This window comes from Balaenoptera borealis, assembly GCF_965194805.1.
Source record: "Balaenoptera borealis genome assembly, chromosome: 13".
In the NCBI taxonomy this organism is placed as follows: domain Eukaryota; kingdom Metazoa; phylum Chordata; class Mammalia; order Artiodactyla; family Balaenopteridae; genus Balaenoptera; species Balaenoptera borealis.
The window spans coordinates 19,921,902-19,941,322 of record NC_138870.1 but is presented as its reverse complement, the minus strand read 5'-3'; the positions used below and the strand labels follow the sequence as shown (position 1 = coordinate 19,941,322).

Sequence of the window (19,421 nt, the reverse complement as noted above, 5' to 3'; positions counted from 1 at the left end):
CCATTTCACAGGTGAGGAAATGGAGGTTTGGACAGCTTTAGGGATTTGCTCAAGCTGCACATTATGTAGGCGACAGAGGGGGTGCTTCTCATGAAATAGAATCACCTTGCTAACAATGTATGCAAGACTTACTAAGCACAGAATTTGCATCGGCGTGCTTTCTTCACCCTAAGCTAAGAACACTTCATTAACAAGTCCTCAACTCAGAATGGAGACAGGAGAGGAATGAGTGGGTGGAGATGAACTTCTCCATGGCTCCTCTGGCTTCCTTCACCTGCTGTGAGGGTCACTCTCTTTGGGTGAGATGCCCTGTTGTTTTGCTCTCTACATGCTTGGAGCTTTCCTTGCACTGGAAATTGAAGGCACAGAAATAGGAGGACTCTGATGTCATCCAAACTAAGGAAAGCAACTCATTTTATTTTTAAACACTGCACCTCTGATTATTTTTGCTGTAATTTATCCAGGTAATTCTGTCTGCAGGAAAATGAAGGAAAAGTAACATTTGCTTGAATGATCTCCATTCTCTAATGTTTTTCATAGATACAAACACAGATCATAAGGAAATAGGTCCACATATACAGGTAAATTCGAGAAAAAAGTTTTTCAGTTCTTTATTTAATGTTAACATTCTTAATTTTGAAATAAAAGTTTTATACTTTGTAAATTAAATGTAAATGTAAATGTACCTTAATTTTAAAAAGTGAAGCTGTTTTGTGCTTTTGGATAGCCTCAAGCATCCTCATAGTCTTTGTGCATAAGAATCTTGTAAAATTATACTAAAATCTGAAGTTACCATGTGATTAAGACTATTAAGGTATTCTATGTCATATGGTACCATTCTTATAATATTCAGTTTCTTTTTCTTTTACTATAAAAATAAATATGAACAAAATATAGTCATTGATTAAGCATATTGTATTTTCAAATAAATAATTTTATTTATTCTAGAGAGCAATAGTATTATTTATAAGTAATCTAGTTTTTGGTGGGAATGTAAATTGGTGCAGCCACTATGGAAAACAGTATGGAGGTTCCTCAGAAAACTAAAAATGGAATTACCATAGGATCCAGCAATCCCACTCCTGGGCATATACCTGGACACAACTATAATCCAAAAAGATACATGCACCCCTATGTGCATAGCCACACTATTCACAATAGCCAAAACATGGCAACAACCTAAATGTCCATTGACAGGTGAATGAATAAAGAAAATGTGGTACATATACACAATGGAATACTACTCAGCCCTAAAAAAGAACAAAATAATGCCATTTGCAGCAACATGGCTGCAACTAGAGGTTATCATACTAAGTGAAGTAAATCCGAAAGAGAAAGACAAATACCATATGATATCACTTATATGTGGAATCTAAAATATGGCACAGAACAGAAACAGACTCACAGACCTAGAGATCAGACCTGTGGGGGGAGGGTGGGCAGGAGAGGGATGGACTGGGAATTTGGGGTTGGTAGATGCAAACTATTATATTTAGAATGGATAAACAAAAAGATCCCTAGCACAGGGAACTATATCCAATCTCCTGGGATAAACCATAAAGGAAAAGAACATTTTAAAAAGAATGTAAATATGTGTAAAACTGAGTCACTTTGCTGTACAGCAGAGATTGCCACAACATTGTAAATCAACTCTACTTCAATTAAAAAGAAAGAGAGAGAGAGAAAAAAATATAGTCATTGACTAAGCATATTGTATTCCAAGCAGTTTCAAATAATTAATTTTATTTGTTCTAGAGAACAAATAAAGTTTATATTTATAAGTAATGTAGTTTATAAGTAATGTAGTTTTTATTTATAAGTAATGTAGTTTTTCTCCTTTCAGGCATATGGTAGGATTGCACTTCCCCACTTCTTTGAAGCTAGATATAGCCACGTGACTCGCTTTAACCAATGAAATCCAATCAGAAGTAACATATATCATTTCCACGAAGAAACAATTGATGAAGTAATTTTTCTTCTCCCGTAGCAATCATGAGAGCACAGAAATATGGCCTCCATAAGCCTGAGTCTTTGAGTGACTACCATAAAGAATCACTACATTTTGGTGATTATTTGTTACTGTAGCATAGCCTAGCCTAGCCTGACTGATAGAGCATTTGACAGATGAGAAAACAAAGACTAGGAGAAATGAAGTGACTTGCTTAAATTGGCATAACAAAGTTACAAACCAACTTTTCTGGTGCTTCTCTTCTAGACTTGCAACTTCAATCCAGGCTCAAATAATATGTTCTCCAAGAACCTCAAAATTAAGCAGCCCCTGATTTAACACACATGTATTAGATGTGACATACAAAATAACTGGTTCTTTTGATTGAATTGGAAAATTAGTTAAAGGAATAGTGGTATTGGAGGTTTAAGTGAACAAAAATTAGATCTGCTAACAAGGAATTTTATGGATAAACAAAACTGCTGTGGTGTGGTTTTTAAAATATCTAGAAAATGAAAGTCTCTGAGCTACTTAAACCTTCTACCTTTTTTATTCAGACAATCAATAGGTGACTCCCAAATAGCTACTTCAACCTACTTATTATAAGAGATTGAGAGGGGGAAAGCAAGACAGTTCCTAGAATACTCTGACTAGATGAGATTTCTAACATAATTGCAAGAAGCTTAGACAATTCACTTGCCATTTACATTAATACCCATGGATCCCTGTCATCTGAACATGCTGATCTACATTCAAGTGAAAATGCACTTTGCAAACAGGCTTTTGGTTGAAATATATTTTTGCAAGATTTCATGATTTGGCAGCCCAATTTCTTCTTTTATACTAAAGAGATTTTTGAATAATGAATTGACTATCTTGGCCACTTCAAAGTCACACAAATTTCACACTCAGTTTTCACTGTGTGTTCGCTCTTACTGGTGATATTTTAATATCCCTGTTTAACTACTTTTTATGTCATTTATTTTTTGTATTTTTGGCAACCTGTGTCCCATTTCCTTTAAGCTTTAAGCAATGCCAATTACTTTCTTTCTTTACCTGATGTTTTGCTCATTTCCTCCCTAAGCTAATCTTTCAGGATTTATGAGAGATATATGATTTCTTATTCAAAATAGTCTTAGGAGAAATAGTACACAAACTTCACAGGAAATAGGAAACACTTTTAAAAATAATATTCATTCTAGGGGGTGCCTTCAAGATGGCAGAGGAGTAAGACGTGGAGATCACCTTCCTCCCTACAAATACAACAACACTACATCTACATGTGGAACAACTCCTACAGAACACCTACTGAATGCTGGCAGAAGACCTCAGGCTTCCCAAAAGACGCCCTCAGGCAACCTACATGCAGAGGAGGGGCCAAATCCAAAGCTAAACCCCAGGAGCTGTGCGAACAAAGAAGAGAAAGGGAAATTTCTCCCTTTAATTTAATCTGAAGCCTCAGGAGCAGAAGATTAAATCCCCACAATCAATTTGATGTACCCTGCGTCTGTGGAATACCTGAATAGACAACAAATCATCTCAAAATAGAGGCAGTGGAGCAACTGTAGACTTGGGGCTTGCTTTCTGCATCTAATTTGTTTCTGGTTTTATGTTTATCTTAGTTTAGTATTTAGAGCTTATTATCAATGGTAGATTTGTTTATTGATCTGGTTGCTCTCTTCCTTTTTTAATTTTATATATCTATATATATATATTTTTTCCATTTTCTCTTTTTGTGAGTGTGTATGTATATGCTTCTTGGTGTGATTTTGTCTGTATAGCTTTGCTTTTGCCATTTGTCCTAGGGTTCTGACTGTCTGTTTTTTTGTTTGTTTGTCTTTTGTGTAGATTTTAGCACTTGTTATCATTGGTGGATTTTTAAATTTTTTTGGATTGGCTGCTCTCTTCTTTCTTTCTCTCTTTTTTTTTTATTACTTTAAAATTTTTTTATTTTTAATATTTTTTTTCTATTTTAATAACTTTATTTTACATTATTTAGTTACTTTTTCTTTCTTTCTTTCTTTTTCTCCCTTTTTTTTCAGAGCAGTGTGGCTGACAGGGTCTTGGTGCTCTGGCCTGGTGTCAGGCCTGAGACTGAGGTGGGAGAGCTGAGTTCAGGACATTGGTCCACCAGCGACCTTCTGGTCCCACGTAATATCAAATGGTGAAAGCTCTCCCAGAGATCTCCATCTCAACACTAAGACCCAGCTCCACTCAAAGACAGCAAGCTACAGTGCTGGACACCCTATGCCAAACAATTAGCAAGACAGGAACACAAACCTGCCCACTAGCAGAGAGGCTGCCTAAAATCATAATAAGGTCATAGACACCCCAAAACACACCACTGGACGTGGTCCTACCCACCAGAAAGACAAGATCCAGCCTCATCCACCAGACAACAGGGACCAGTCTCTTCCAGCAGGAAGCCTACACAACCCACTGAACCAACCTTACCCACTGTGGGTAGATGCCAAAAACAATGGGAACTATGAACCTGCAGCCTGTGAAAAGGAGATCCAAAATGGAGTAAGTTAAGCAAAATGAGAAGTTGGAGAAATACACAGCAGATGAAGGAGCAAGGTAAAAACCCACTAGACCAAACAAATGAAGAGGAAATAGGCAGTCTACCTGAAAAAGAATTCAGAGTAATGATAGTAAACATGGTCCAAAATCTTGGAAATAGAATGGAGAAAATATAAGAAACGTTTAACAAGGACCTAGAAGAACTAAAGAGCAAAAAAACAATGATGAACAACACAATAAATGAAATTAAAAATTTCTAGAAGGAATCAATAGCAGAATAACTGAGGCAGAAGAACGGATAAGTGACCTGGAAGATAAAATAGTGGAAATAACTACCTCAGAGCAGAATAAAGAAAAAAGAATGAAAAGAATTGAGGACAATCTCAGAGACCTCTGGGACAACATTAAACACACCAACATTTGAATTCTAGGGGTCGCAGAAGAAGAACAGAGAAAGAAAGGGTCTGAGAAAATATTTGAAGAGACTATAGTTGAAAACTATATGGGAAAGGAAATAGTCAGTCAAGTCCAGGAAGTGCAGACAGTCCCATACAGGACAAATTCAAGGAGAAACACACCAAGACACAAATTAATCAAACTATCACAAATTAAATACAAAGAAAAAATATTAAAAACAACAAGGGAAAAACAACAATTAACGTACAAGGGAATCCCCATAAGGTTAACAGCTGATCTTTCCGCAGAAACTCTGCAAGCCAGAAGGGTGTGGCAGGACATATTTAAAGTGATGAAAGGGAAAAACCTACCACTAAGATTACTCTACCCAGCAAGGATCTCAATCAGATTCAACGGAGAAATTAAAACCTTTACAGAGAAGCAAAAGCTAAGAGAATTCAGCACCACCAAACCAGCTCTACAACAAATGCTAAAGGAACTTCTCTAGGCAGGAAACACAAGGGAAGGAAAGACCTACAATAACAAACCCCAAACAATTAAGAAAATGGTAATAGGAACATACATATTGATAACTACCTTAAATGTAATTGGATTAAATGCTCCAACCAAAAGACATAGACTGGCTGAATGGATACAAAAACAAGATCCATATATATGCTGTCTACAAGAGACCCACTTCAGACCTAGGGACACATACAGACTGAAAGTGAAGGGATGGAAAAAGATATTCTACGCAAATGAAAATCAAAAGAAAGCTGGAGTAGCAATCCTCATATCAAATGAAATAGACTTTAAAATAAAGACTCTTACAATATACAAAGAAGGACACTACATAATGATCAAGGGATCAATCAAAGAAAAAGATATAACAATTTTAAATATATATGCACCCAACATAGGATCACCTCAATACATAAGGCAACTGCTAACAGCTATAAGAGAGAAAATCGACAGTAACACAATAATAGTGGGGGAATTTAACACCTCACTTACACCAATACCCAGATCATCCAAATGTCAAATAAATAACGAAACAGAAGCTTTAAATGACACAGTAGACCAGATAGATTTAATTGATATTTATAGGACAGTCCATCCAAAAACAGCAGAATACACTTTCTTCTCAAGTGCACACGGAACATTCTCCAGGATAGATCACATCTTGGGTCACAAATCAAGCCTCAGTAAATTTAAGAAAATTGAAATCATATCAGGCATCTGTTCTGACCACAACGCTATGAGATTAGAAATCAATTACAGGGAAAAAAAGGTAAAAAACACAAACACATGGAGGCTAAGCAATACGTTACTAAACAACCAAGGGATCACTGAAGAAATCAAAGAGGAAATTAAAAAATACCTAAAAACAAATGACAATGAAAACACAACAACCCAAAACCTATGGGATGCAGCAAAAGCAGTTCTAAGAGGGAAGTTTATAGCAATACAATCCTGCCTCAAGAAACAAGAAACATCTCAAATAAACAACCTAACCTTATATCTAAAGAAATTAGAGAAAGAAGCACAAAAAAACCACCCAAAGTTAGCAGAAGGAAAGAAATCATAAAGATCAGATCAGAAATAAACGAAAAAGAAATGAAGGAAACGAGAGCAAAGATCAATAAACTAAAAGCTGGTTCTTTTAGAAGATAAACAAAATTGATAAACAATTAGCCAGACTCATCAAGAAAAAAAGGGAGAAGACAAATCAATAGAATTAGAAATGAAAAAGGAGAAGTAACAACTGACACTGCAGAAATACAAAGGATCATGAGAGATTACTACAGGCAACTATATGCTAATAAAATGGACAACCTGGAAGAAATGGACAAATTCTTAGAAAAGCACAACCTTCTGAGACTGAACCAGGAAGAAATAGAAAATATAAACAGACGGATCACAAGCACTGAAATTGAAACTGTGATTAAAATCCTTCCAAAAAACGAAAGCCCAGGACCAGATGGCTTCACAGGCGAATTCTATCAAACATTTAGAGAACGGCTAACACCTATCCTTCTCAAACTCTTCCAAATTATAGCAGAGGGAGGAACACTCCCAAACTCATTCTACGAGGCCACCAACACCCTGACACCAAAACCAGACAAAGATGCCACAAAGAAAGAAAACTACAGGCCCATATCAATGATGAACATGGATGCAAAAATCCTCAACAAAATACTAGCAAACAGAATCCAACAGCACATTAAAAGGATCTTACACCATGATCAAGTGGGGTGTATCCAAGGAATGCAAGGATTCTTCAATATATGGTAATCAATCAATGTGATAAACCATATTAACAAATTGAAGGAGAAAAACCATATGATCATCTCAATAGATGCAGAAAAAGCTTTTGAAAAAATTCAACACATATTTATAATAAAAACCCTCTAGAAAGTAGGCATAGAGGGAACTTACGTCAACATAATAAAGCCCATATAGGACAAAGCCACAGCCAACATCTTTCTCAATGGTGAAAGACTGAAATCATTTCCACTAAGATCAGGAACAAGACAAGGTTGCCCACTCTCGCCACTATTATTCAACATGGTTTTGGAAGTTTTAGCCACAGCAATCAGAGAAGAAAAAGAAATAAAAAGAATACAAATTGGAAAAGAAGAAGTAAAACTGCCAGTGTTTGCAGATGACATGATATTATACATAGAGAATACTAAAGATGCTACTAGAAAACTACTAGAGCTAATCAATGAATTTGGTAAAGTAGCAGGATACAAAATTAATGCACAGAAATCTCTTGCATTCCTATACACCAATGATGAAAAATCTGAAGGAGAAATTAAGGAAACACCCCCATTTACCACTGCAACACAAAGAATAAAATACCTAGGAATAAACCTACTTAAGAAGACAAAAGACTTGTATGCAGAAAACTATAAGACACTGATGAAAGAAATTAAAGATGATACAAATAGATGGAGAGACATACCATGTTCTTGGATTGGAAGAATCAACATTGTGAAAATGACTATGCTACCCATAGCAATCTACAGATTCAATGCAATCTCTATCAAATACCATGGCATTTTTCACAGAACTAGAACAAAAAATTTCACAATTTGTATGGAAACACAATAGACCCCGAATAGCCAAAGCTACTGAGAAAGAAAAATAGAGCTGGAGGAATCAGGCTCCCTGACTTCAGACTATACTACAAAGCTACGGTAATCAAGACAGTATGGTACTGGCACAAAAACAGACATATAGATCAATGGAACAGGATAGAAAGCCCAGAGATAAACCCACACACATATGGTCACCTTGTCTTTGATAAGGGAGGCAAGACTATACAATGGAGAAAAGATAGCCTCTTCAATAAATGGTGCTGGGAAAACTGGACAGCTACATGTAAAAGAATGAAATTAGAACACTCCGTAACACCATACACAAAAATAAACTCAAAATGGATTAAAGACCTAAATGTTAGACCAGACACTATACAGCTCTTAGAGCAAAACATAGGCAGAGCACCCATGACATAAGTCACAGCAAGATCCTTTTTGACCCACTTCCTAGAGAAATGGAAATAAAAACAAAAAAAATCAGATGGGACCTAATGAAACTTAGAAGCTTTTGCACAGCAAAGGAAACCATAAACAAGATGAAAAGACAACTCTCAGAATGGGAGAAAATATTTGCAAACGAAGCAACTGACAAAGGATTAATCTCCAAAATATACAAGCAGCTCATGCAGCTCAATATCAAAAAAACAAACAAACAAACAACCCAATCCTAAAATGGGTAGAAGACCTAAATAGACATTTCTCCAAAGAAGATATACAGACTTCCAACAAACACATGAAAGGATGCACAACATCACTAATCATTAGAGAAATGCAAATCAAAACTGCAATGTGGTATCACCTCACATGGGTCAGAATGGCCATCATCAAAAAATCTACACACAATAAATGCTGGAGATGGTGTGGAGAACAGGGAACCCTCTTGCACTGTTAGTGGGAATGTAAATTGATATAGGCACTATGGAGAACAGTATGGAGGTTCCTCAAAAAAACTGAAAATAGAACTACTATACAACCCAGCAATCCCACTACTGGGCATAAACCCTGAGAAAACCATAATTCAAAAAGAGTCATGTACCACAATGTTCATTGCAGCTCTATTTACAATAGCCAGGACATGGAAGCAACCTGTGTCCATCAACAGATGAATGGATAAAGAAGATGTGGCACATATATACAATGGAATATTACTCAGCCATAAAAAGAAACGAAATTGAGTTATTTGTAGTGAGGTGGGTGGACCTAGAGACTGTCATACAGAGTGAAGTGAGTCAGAAAGAGAAAAACAAATACCATATGCTAACACATATATATGGAGTCTAAAAAAAAAAATCGTTCTGAAGAGCCTAGCGGCAGGACAGGAATAAAGGTGCAGACATAGAGAATGGACCCGAGGACACGGGGCAGGGGAAGGGGAAGCTGGGACGAAGTGAGAGAATGGTATGGACATATAAACACTATCAAATGTAAAATAGATAGCTATTGGGAAGCAGCCGCATAGCACAGGGAGGTCAGCTCGGTGCTTTGTGTCCACCTAGAGGGGTGGGATAGGGAGGGTGGGAGGGAGACGCCAGAGAGAGGAGATATGGGTATGTATGTATATGTATAGCTGATTCACTTTGTTATACAGCAGAAACTAACACACCACTGTAAAGCAATTATACTCCAATAAAGATGTTAAAAAAAATAATATTCATTCTACTTTTAAGTGTCAGAGTGGTCTTTCACGACTCACTCAAACCTTCAATTCCTTAGTTTCCCCATCTACTAAATATGAATAACTGCCATCTTCCTCATTTTAAACTCAAAGAGTATATTGAGAAAAATGAAACTGTGTTTCTAAAACTTTCTCAGTCTTGTAAAAAAAGTAGATATATTTAAAATATATGAATCAAACCTGTCTACATTTGGGACAATGGCATTTTAAAACAATTATGCTATAACCTTTGGAATGAACTAGTGTGTTCAAAGTGCAACAGAATTGGAGTTTCCAAGTATCGAAGTAAATCACAAGTTGATTTCATAAAGGGTTTATCAGACTTGCACTCATTTTAGACCTTAACGTCTGATACAATATAACATTTCAAATAATCAGAAAAAAAGGAACTTGATTACCTGAATTAAGCATCATGTTATTTGCCATTTCTGGAAGTGTTCTTGGTATTAGTAAAAATAGCTAACAGTTCTAACAGTGCTTTCTGTGTTTCCATTTCTATGTGGGTGTTTATTACTTTACCTCATTTATTGTAATTCTCTCACAACAGCCAAATGAGCTACGTATTTTTCTTACCGTCCCCATTTTACATACTCAGAAAGAGCCTTAAGAAGTTAATGAACTGGTTCAAGGTTACAAAGCTAGTAATCAGCAGTGCTCAGATTTGAAGATAGGAACTTTAATTCCTGAGACACATTTTAACCACTACCATATAACCTTTTGTGATTACTGATCAAATTATTTTAGGAAACTTATGGTAAGATTCCAGATTAATAGACAAAATAAGGAAGCAATATGGAAGATTCTCTACCTCAGAACTTTCATCAATAACATCTAGCCAGAGTAGAGGAATGTGGAGGTACCTGCAATGAAACAGAGAGAAGCAAATGACTGGAATGTTGGAAAATCTCTGAACCACATCAAATGATGCAGGTTTTCTTAAGACTCAATGGATTTAGTTTCATAGAGAGAAGATGAGTAGGAACATTGCAACTGAGTTAAAACTTTTTAAGAGCTGTCATGTGATAAAGGAAGGAGGCTGACTCTGGGTTGATCCAAAGACGCAAATAACGGCCCGGCAATAAAAGTTACAGTGTGGAGACAGATTTGGAGTTAATTTGTTAATCAGCCATCATTCTGTGAATGTTCTATCATGCATAGCTTCTCTGGAATGAAGTTCACAAACAGAGCACCAGATGAAAACCTACATCAGAAGTCCCTTTAATTTATTTTCATTGACATTGAACGTTTTCAGTGTGCATCTGTAGTTGTTGTTGGGGGAACTCTTAAAGGGGTAAGAGCAGCACTGGCAGTGGAAAGAAGCCGGAACTTGTGAAATCTATCAGGGAGACGTCCACGGAACCTTAGCACACGCAGCATCCTTAGCATGCATATGTAGGAAAAGTTCTTAACCAAGTGTCACTCCCTCTAATTCAAGTAGTAACATTATTCGGAGTGTTCTTGATTACCAGAGCATGAGTAAGGTTGACCAGTTGTTTAAAATAAGAAAGCCCACATCAGGCTTCTATCAGGTTTACTGAAACAAATAGGCATAAAATTGCTTTGGGGATTGAACACACATATACAATTTTTCCCCCCCCAAATCATCTAGTCATCTGGAAATTGAAAGTGCTTAGACTGGAAATCCCATGCAGTCAGGGATTCTGTGTTCATTGCTGAATTCTCAATACTCAGCACAGAAACTTGCACCTAGCAGGTCCTCAATAAATAAATAGTCATTGAGTGAAGCACAGTAAATGCAATAGGTAATCATTCCTAGGAATTGCATAAACGTGATGATCAGGAGAGAATTGAGATTTAAGTTACAGAACTTCTGGAAATATTTTAAATCTTTCCTGTTGCTTTATGCTTTGACTCCAAAGTCTTGAGTTCAGAATTTAAGAAAATTGGAGATAAATGGTCCAGACAGTTCCTGTTAAAACAGCGGAGCAGCTCAACTATTCCAAAGAAAGAGTCTTTCGTTTGCAGTTAGACCTGAGTTTAGTCGTGTTTCCAGAAAGCCCTACTTTCATAAAAAGTGGTTTGGATCCATTGCAACTTAAGCAGAAGATGGCAATACTAGTGAGCAGACTTCTAGATTTAACAGCTTTCTTAAAAATTAAGAACACACAACCAGACAGCCTGCAGGATACTCCTGAGAAATTTTTCATTATATTTAAACAATTGAATGTCAGTGCTAATAACCGATTCCTGCTGGATTGAATTCTTTCCCAACAAAAAGGAAACCATTTAGTCACACTAGCATGTGTCCTCCACGTGAAACATTTGAAGTTGTATTAATGTGTTGCAGGTGATGTTGTCAAGAAAGGGCTGTGACCCTGGAACCACTACTGAACAACTTGGGAGTTGGTTATCCTGCATTTATCTCTTCCTTTCCTGGAACACTTGATGTGCTCCTAGCCACTGAATAAAGTATGTACACAGTAGAATCAAACCAAGTGCAATAAAAGGAACTGAAAAGCTGCAATTGGTGGTATAACCGCTAATGGTGAGACTGGCCTACAGTCAGAAAAGTTCTTTTTCTGTGATTTTCTCTCCTCCATCTGATTTTTGAACAAGTTACATTTAAGAAAATGAAATGTTATATGTCTCATTCATTTGAAAGCAGGATAACTATAAATGAGAATATTCTTTAACTCATATTATTCCTGCTTTGGATGTTATGAATCAGAAAATGCTGAACTCCCTGCACCCTCCCCACCTCCCCCTCCCGCCCCGCCCCAGAGCATCTAATAGTGCCTTGTATGTTCTTAGGTTGATTGCAAACTTTTCCATAGTTATATGTTGACCCACTAAAGGGTAAAATATTAAAAGAAAAATTCAAGTGAAGCGACTAGATCAATTTAGACCCCCTATGGCTTACCTCCTATTTGTGAAAGGGATAGGATATCCTCATGAAACCTCAAAGTACCCCATTCCATTTCTTTGAGGATTAATCAGTCAACAACTAATTATTGAATTATCTACCAGACACATAGAGGCACAGCACTATGCCAAATCTAGGCAAGCCATGCCAAGATAAATATCTTCGTTTGTTTTAAAATTAACCCCACTGCTCTAATAAGGTAACTTTACAGAATACGTAAACCCAAATCAGTGATCGATTTTCCAGCAAATGAATTTGAAAACTTTGATTGAAAATGTTCTAAACATTTTTAATCTCTCTTTCTTCCTACTCATAACAGTAAAACTGAAAATAAGCACTTATACAACCTGGCCAAATATTTAGATAAAGAATGAATTTGTAACCAGCAATATCTTAAAATGTGTTTGAGTTATTCTATATGCTACTTAAATAGTTAAACTGTCAGCCTGGGATTTTGTATATATTCCTCATTAGGTTGCCTCCAAGACCCCAGGGTAGGTATATCTGCATTCTAAAATTTTGTATTTTTCCATGGTTTATATACCCCATAAAATGCCTTGAGAACTTTATGAGGGATGTTACATTAATATGTGTTATTATAAATATGATTTAAATATCTAAAGCATTACAGAGTGATTACTGTTCAATAAGGCAGCATGCATAAAATGGTTATCTCCACACTGTGCTTAGGTTTCTACAATATAATATAATGAATTGTTCAATATAGTTTGCATGCTATTTGTCTCTGTTTCTTCCTGGGCTCGAGGGAAGCTGATGTGCAATCCTCTAACAAGATGATCATAAATTGCAGAACAATAAACAGCCCTTGAGATTTTTAGATAGTATGTTGTTAGCATGCAATCCATCTTGGGAAACTTGATTTAATACCTCAAAGGAACATCTCTGACAATGCTCAACATTGTTTTAAAATGCTGCTAATCAATTAGTGCATTGGAGAATCCTAATGTCTCTGCCTCTTTCCTAGCCCATTCCAAGAACTTTGGCTGGTTATTTTGTAAAGCAGAAGATTTAGGGAGTCCCTGCATGGATGCACTTGGGTTCCCCTGGAAAACATTAAAGGTAATCCTGCATGAAAGGAAGGATCAGCCAGCCTCCCTAAATCATCAAGATCAGTGAGGGTGTCATCTTCAAAATTCAGTTCAATTTTTCTAAATTACCCTTCTTGTGGCCAAGAAGGATAAATTTAGATAAAAGGTAACTATTATTCTAAAGTCAAGACTATAAGTCAAGTACCCTCCCCCTCCAAAATGTATATATATTTGCTTTTATTTACACGTTTCTTTTGGTGTATATAATGTATCTTGTAACTATGTATATTCGTATTATATTGGAGAATCTCAAGATATCTATAGATATGATCTACTCCTCACACATCTATTAACTCGTAAAGTAGAAACAAAAGTTAAAAAACCAACAAAAACAAAACCCACCCTGTGGAAAAAGAGATAATGTCAACAATTGCTTAGTTCATGATAGATCATTCAATTCTTTTTTCTACTGCATGAAATGTAATAATTAAAGTAACAATTGCTATGCAAGGGGGAGGATCATTACCTCCCCTTAAATTTTATGGTATTTCCTCCTTTTCTTAAATGGTGTCCTTTTATTTTTCTACATTAATTTACTGAAGACAATTCTCAGGCAGTTCCTCATCTTTCTTTCTATCTTTTGTTATGGTGCAATACTCTTGCTTTTTCAATATCCCCCAGACACAGCTGGCTCCTGTTGCCTGCAGGGTGAAATCACAGGTCGTGTTGAGGGGAGACACCCAGCTGTACCCCTCAACCATGCTTCCAGGGCAAGTTCACTCCACTTATGCAGCTGGGACTAACTGGCTGGATTAAGAAACAAAGTGAAATAAACAAAACAGTTAATCGGTCCAACTAAAAGAAACTTTTCCTTTTCCCTTAAACAACAAGGCTAAGTACCTGTTTTACCTGATTTATAAAAAAAAAAAAAAAAAAAAACCAGCACCCTGTTTTGGCGATGTGTAAACACAGTCAATGATTTCCTCAGCCCAAAGTTAGTTTCCTCTGACAAACAGATAATTTCAACATTTTATGTCTGTTCTTTCCTTTAAAGATACATAAGGTATGCTTTTCTGGAAGCCATCTAAACTTCATATTAACTCCCATACATAATGGGAATCCTTACCATATTTGCTCCCCTATGTAATGGGAAGCCAAAAGGTAAAAGCTTTTTTCTCCCCTCTCCAAATAACTGAACGAGTATTTAAGTAGCCTGGTTCATAATTTAGAGTCAGGATGAAGCTCATTTTTCTAAGCCCTAAGAACTTTAAACAGTGTTATATTTTGCTTTCTTTGTAATGTTATTTCTAGACAAAGTGAGAAACAATCAATTTCTAAATTACATCTCTTGCTTTGCTCTATTGCTCCTTTTTGGAGCTGTTAGTACAGTTAAATAATAAATTACAATATAACTGACAATAATTGCTCATGTGTTTTAAAAATTTATCAGTCCCATATGTATATTTGTTTGGTCTCACTACAATACTATAATGCAATTTGGCAGATTATCCTCATTTTATGTAAGTAAAAATGGAGGCATAAAGTGGAAAAGCAGCCAAAGGAACAGGAAAAAGCCAAGGCCAAAGTCAGGTAATTTAAATATTTTAATACTTTTGTAGTGTTTTGATTGGAAAAGAGGCTTAGAGTAAAAATTGAGAGGATGTTTTGGTATTAGGTGTCTTTAAAAAATTATCCAAGAGTTCATTCTCACACTTTTTCTCTTTGTCCTCTGAGGTATCAATGAAACTTTATTACATACTGGTGCTTGCCAAATTCAGCTGTATTTAGCTTAGTAGTCCTTAATAAAGGAAGTGATGCTGATCGCAGAATTGGTTTCAGTAAATCCTATTCCCGTGTTATCTTTCATGGAACCTAAATGACATCTTCCTCATAGTCAAACCTTTCAATGATTTCAAAACCAAACAGGACTTGCCACACAGCAGGGGCTCCAAGGTTAGTACCTGTTTCATTGATTGTTATAGAAACCACTCTTGTTCAAAACATGAACTCCCAAGATATAAGGGGGAAAAATGACATGGTAGAGCTTCTTTCTTGTCGTTTCCTTTCTGTCCTGATCCTATTCAAGTGTCTTTTCTACAATTTTCTCCTTTCACCTCATTCAGATGTATCTCTGTAGTACAGTCCGACCCCATTTTTAAGTAATCAGAGGCTCATGGCTCAGTGTGTAGGTTATTCTGGTCCACTATTATCATTACTTCCTGAAGCTTTTGGGTGCCCTAGTACCATTCCTTTTCTTGTTAGTGTCTTTATCAGAAAGTGAAAACAAAAAGGCATTGAATTGAAACCAGTTTGGTTTGTGAATTTCTACTTCTATAGAGCCTTCCCAAAATGAATGGTTGAGAGATTTGTTCTCTTCATTGGAGTAATCCAAACTTTATATACCATGAACACAGACAGTTAATAGTTAGGTTTTTAAAAAATAATCATGTCTTCAAAAATGCTTTCTATCTACCCGTTTCCAAGTCCCTGTTATTCAACAAACATTTCTTGGTCATTTTGTTGTGTTAGTTGCTGTACATAAAAAATTTTAAAGTGGAGATGATACAAGATGCTCTAATACAAGGTAGTGTATTATATTAGTATAAAAATATATTAATTAAATGCTACATATTACATTAATTAATTTATCTATGCCAAAGTGGGCATAGAAAATTAATTCTCTGGGAGAATCTAGGAAGGTTTTACAGGAGAGGTGGGTTTTGAGTTTGGTGTTGAATGATGGAATTAGATTGTAGACTTGAATCCTAAGCTAAGACACTGATTTTATTCTATTGTAAAAGAGAGGATTGACTTAACCTTTGGAACTTTAATATCTCCATCTGTATTACCAAATAGAACGTAAAACATGAAATGATACTGACCTGTTAAATGGTAGGAAGACATACCTGGCCTGGGGCAATGACTAGACTGAACACAAGCTCTCTCTCCACAAGCATGACAGCACCTGAAGGACCAGACTTGCTCCCCAAATCACATGCAAGTTGGAAAAAGTAAAAAAAAAAAAAAAAAAAAAAAGGAGTCACCAGTGATTTTTAAAGCTAGAGAATAAGAGGATCCCACGACTTAATTCATAACATTTAAGTTATTCTCTAATTGCTTTCTATTCTTAAATTTGCTCCAGCCTTTTGATATTTAGATTATCTTTTACTTAGATTATCTTTTATTATCCTGTAATAGAACATGTCTGATTCTTTGACTTCTCTCTCAAGTAAAAACTGGAACTTGAAAGTCAGAGTAACCGGATGATGCTTTTAAAAAGCAATGCCATCAAAAGCATTTGAAATTAGTCCCATTTACTTGAAATATACGATTTTTGAAAATGGGTCTTAATAAACAATCTGAAGGTAATAGATACGTTAAACGGCAGAGTCCTAGTCACCTTCATTGACTCCCCACACAGAGACCCTTTACCAATTCAAGTGCCTTTCTCAGATGCTTGCAACGCCTCTCATAATGAGTTACTATATTAATTACTTTACTCTTACCCCCAATTTTTCTGAATATATATGAGTTTCCAAGTACTCTGCCAGGAGGTGAGGACAGGAGGATAGGAAGTGCATAACCCATCTTCAACGATCATAAGTTTTTCTTTTTTTGTGTGATTCTGAAGCATTTATTGCCCTGACGGTGCAGGGTGTTCACTGGGCAGCTTGGCTGCAGCCCAACTCCTCCCTTCCCTGCCACGTGCTTTTACACAGGTGTGTAAAGGGGACCCTTATATTGCAAAGAGATTTTCAGTCTCTCAGGGAACAGGACCAGGGTCTTTTCTCGGGCCTCAGTCTTGGGCACTGGCTTTCAGAGATGGTTTGTACTTCCCTGTCATCTCCTTGGGCAACGGCACCTGCCCCTCCATCTCACAGACGCACTCCCACTTTCGGGGCCAAAGTGCGCTGGGTGAGAAAGCTGATTTTTCTCCTGCTCCTCTTTCTTGAGGGTTTCCTCATTCTTCCCCAGAATCTTTTTGATGTGCTCCACGACCTGCTTATTGCTCTTGGTCTCCACGTCCACGAGGACTTGCTCCCCAGAATCGAAGTAGAACCGCAGGAAGGGTGTCAGCGTCATGTTCTTAAACATCATGATCTGCACCCAGGGGTTCTTGTACTGGATCTGAGGTATGTTGAAACACACGAATTTCCTGGCGCCTTCGCCCAGCTCCCCGTGCGTGCTGTAGCTCACCGTCATGACCTTCACCGAGTCCTTGAACACCACGTCCGTCCCCCTGGCCCAGGTACTGCAGGGTGCGGCGGATCAGGGAAGCGGCCCGTCACAGGCACGGGGGCGGCGGAGGGGCCGGACCCCCGGCCTCGAGCCCAGCAGCGCGAAGAGACGAGCGCAGCCGATGCCTCCAGGGCGGCCCTCGCGCAGCTTCTCCAATGATCATAATTTTTAAATGAGACTTTTCTGAAATGAAAATACTTGAAGGCAAGAAACACGTCATATATATACACCTGTATACCCCCAATAGCTATGAGTACTAGCAAGTTACCTAATTTCTCTGGATCTCATGTTGATTTTTCAGAGGGTTATCTTGGGAGTTAAATGAGCTAGTGTATCTAAAACTCATCATAAACACTCACATATTATACAGGTATACCTCGTTTTACTGTGCTTCGCTTTATCGTGCCTCACAGATACTGTGTATTTTACAAATTGAAGGTTTGTGGCACCCCCGAGTCAAGCAAGTCTACCGGTGCCATTTTTACTAAAGCATTTGCTCACTTCATGTCTTTGTGTCACATTGCGGTAATTTTCTCAGTATTTCAACTTTTTCATTTTTATTATATTTGTTATGGTGATCTGTGGTCAATTATCTTTGATGTTACTACTGTGACTCACTGAAGGCTCAGATGATGGGCAGCATTTTTTAGTAGTAAAGTATTTTTTAATTAAGGTGTATGTACATTGTTTTTTAAGACATAATGCTATTGCACAATTAATAGACTACAGTATAGTGTAAGTGTAACTTATGTATGCACTGGGAAACCAAAAAAAATGTGTGACGCGCTTTATTGTTGTGGGTCTGAAACAGAACCCACAATATCTTTGAGGTATGCCTGTATTTATTGCACAGAGTAGATGTTCTATTGAGATTTAGTGAAATGAATGACTAATTTAATTGGGCCCTCTCTTCTTTGCAGTTTCCAGATTGAGAATTAACTTCTTACTTACCAAACGAACTTATTTTTTAATTAAAGGCTACTTGCTAATATCACATTTCATTGACACTGAAAGGCAGATATGTTGCTGTCATTACGGAAGTTGACTTGGCTTCAAAGCAGTTCTGTTGTCTTCATGAAATTGTACTTTGTGACTTTCTCTCTGCATGTCACTTCTAAACTCCAGCAAGAAAATAATGATGGGCAACATTACAGTAAAAGCGACTGTCTCTTCTATTCCTTATCTTCTTTTCTAGAATCCTCCTTGCAGCAGGGATTCACTGCCATATGGAGGTATGCTTCCGTGCTGTCAGGACGTGGACCTGTGGTGCGGTACAAAACTCCCTTTTCCTCATTAAAGGCGTGCAAAAGTCTAAAAATAAATCTTCTGCTCGTTCATCCTTCACTTTTTAGCAAACCTCTGGGGACAACTGCCAGCCAGGCAGTTCAGGGGAGGAAAGCGAAGCTGAAGTATTCAGAGGGCAAAGCAGGGAGGCAGAGACTCATGATACAGGATTGGAATTAAAGCCAGGGGGAAGTCAAGAACTTGCTAGTAAGATGTTGCCCATCATGTTTTACATTAAGTTAGTCCTGGAGGACTTTCCTCCCCTAAACTCTAAGAGGGAAGAGATAGCTGGTGAGTCAACTGGGCTGTTGCTGTGTAT

At 37.1% G+C, this 19,421-nt stretch overlaps 1 pseudogene across 1 annotated transcript; it reads right to left on the bottom strand.

Moving 5' to 3' along the window:
* Positions 1–17,074: 17,074 nt before the first annotated feature.
* Positions 17,075–17,782, bottom strand: LOC309609902 (small ribosomal subunit protein mS25 pseudogene; annotated as a pseudogene). The gene has a single exon. The product of its transcript is annotated as a small ribosomal subunit protein mS25 pseudogene (transcript).
* Between the last annotated feature and the right edge of the window lie 1,639 nt (positions 17,783–19,421).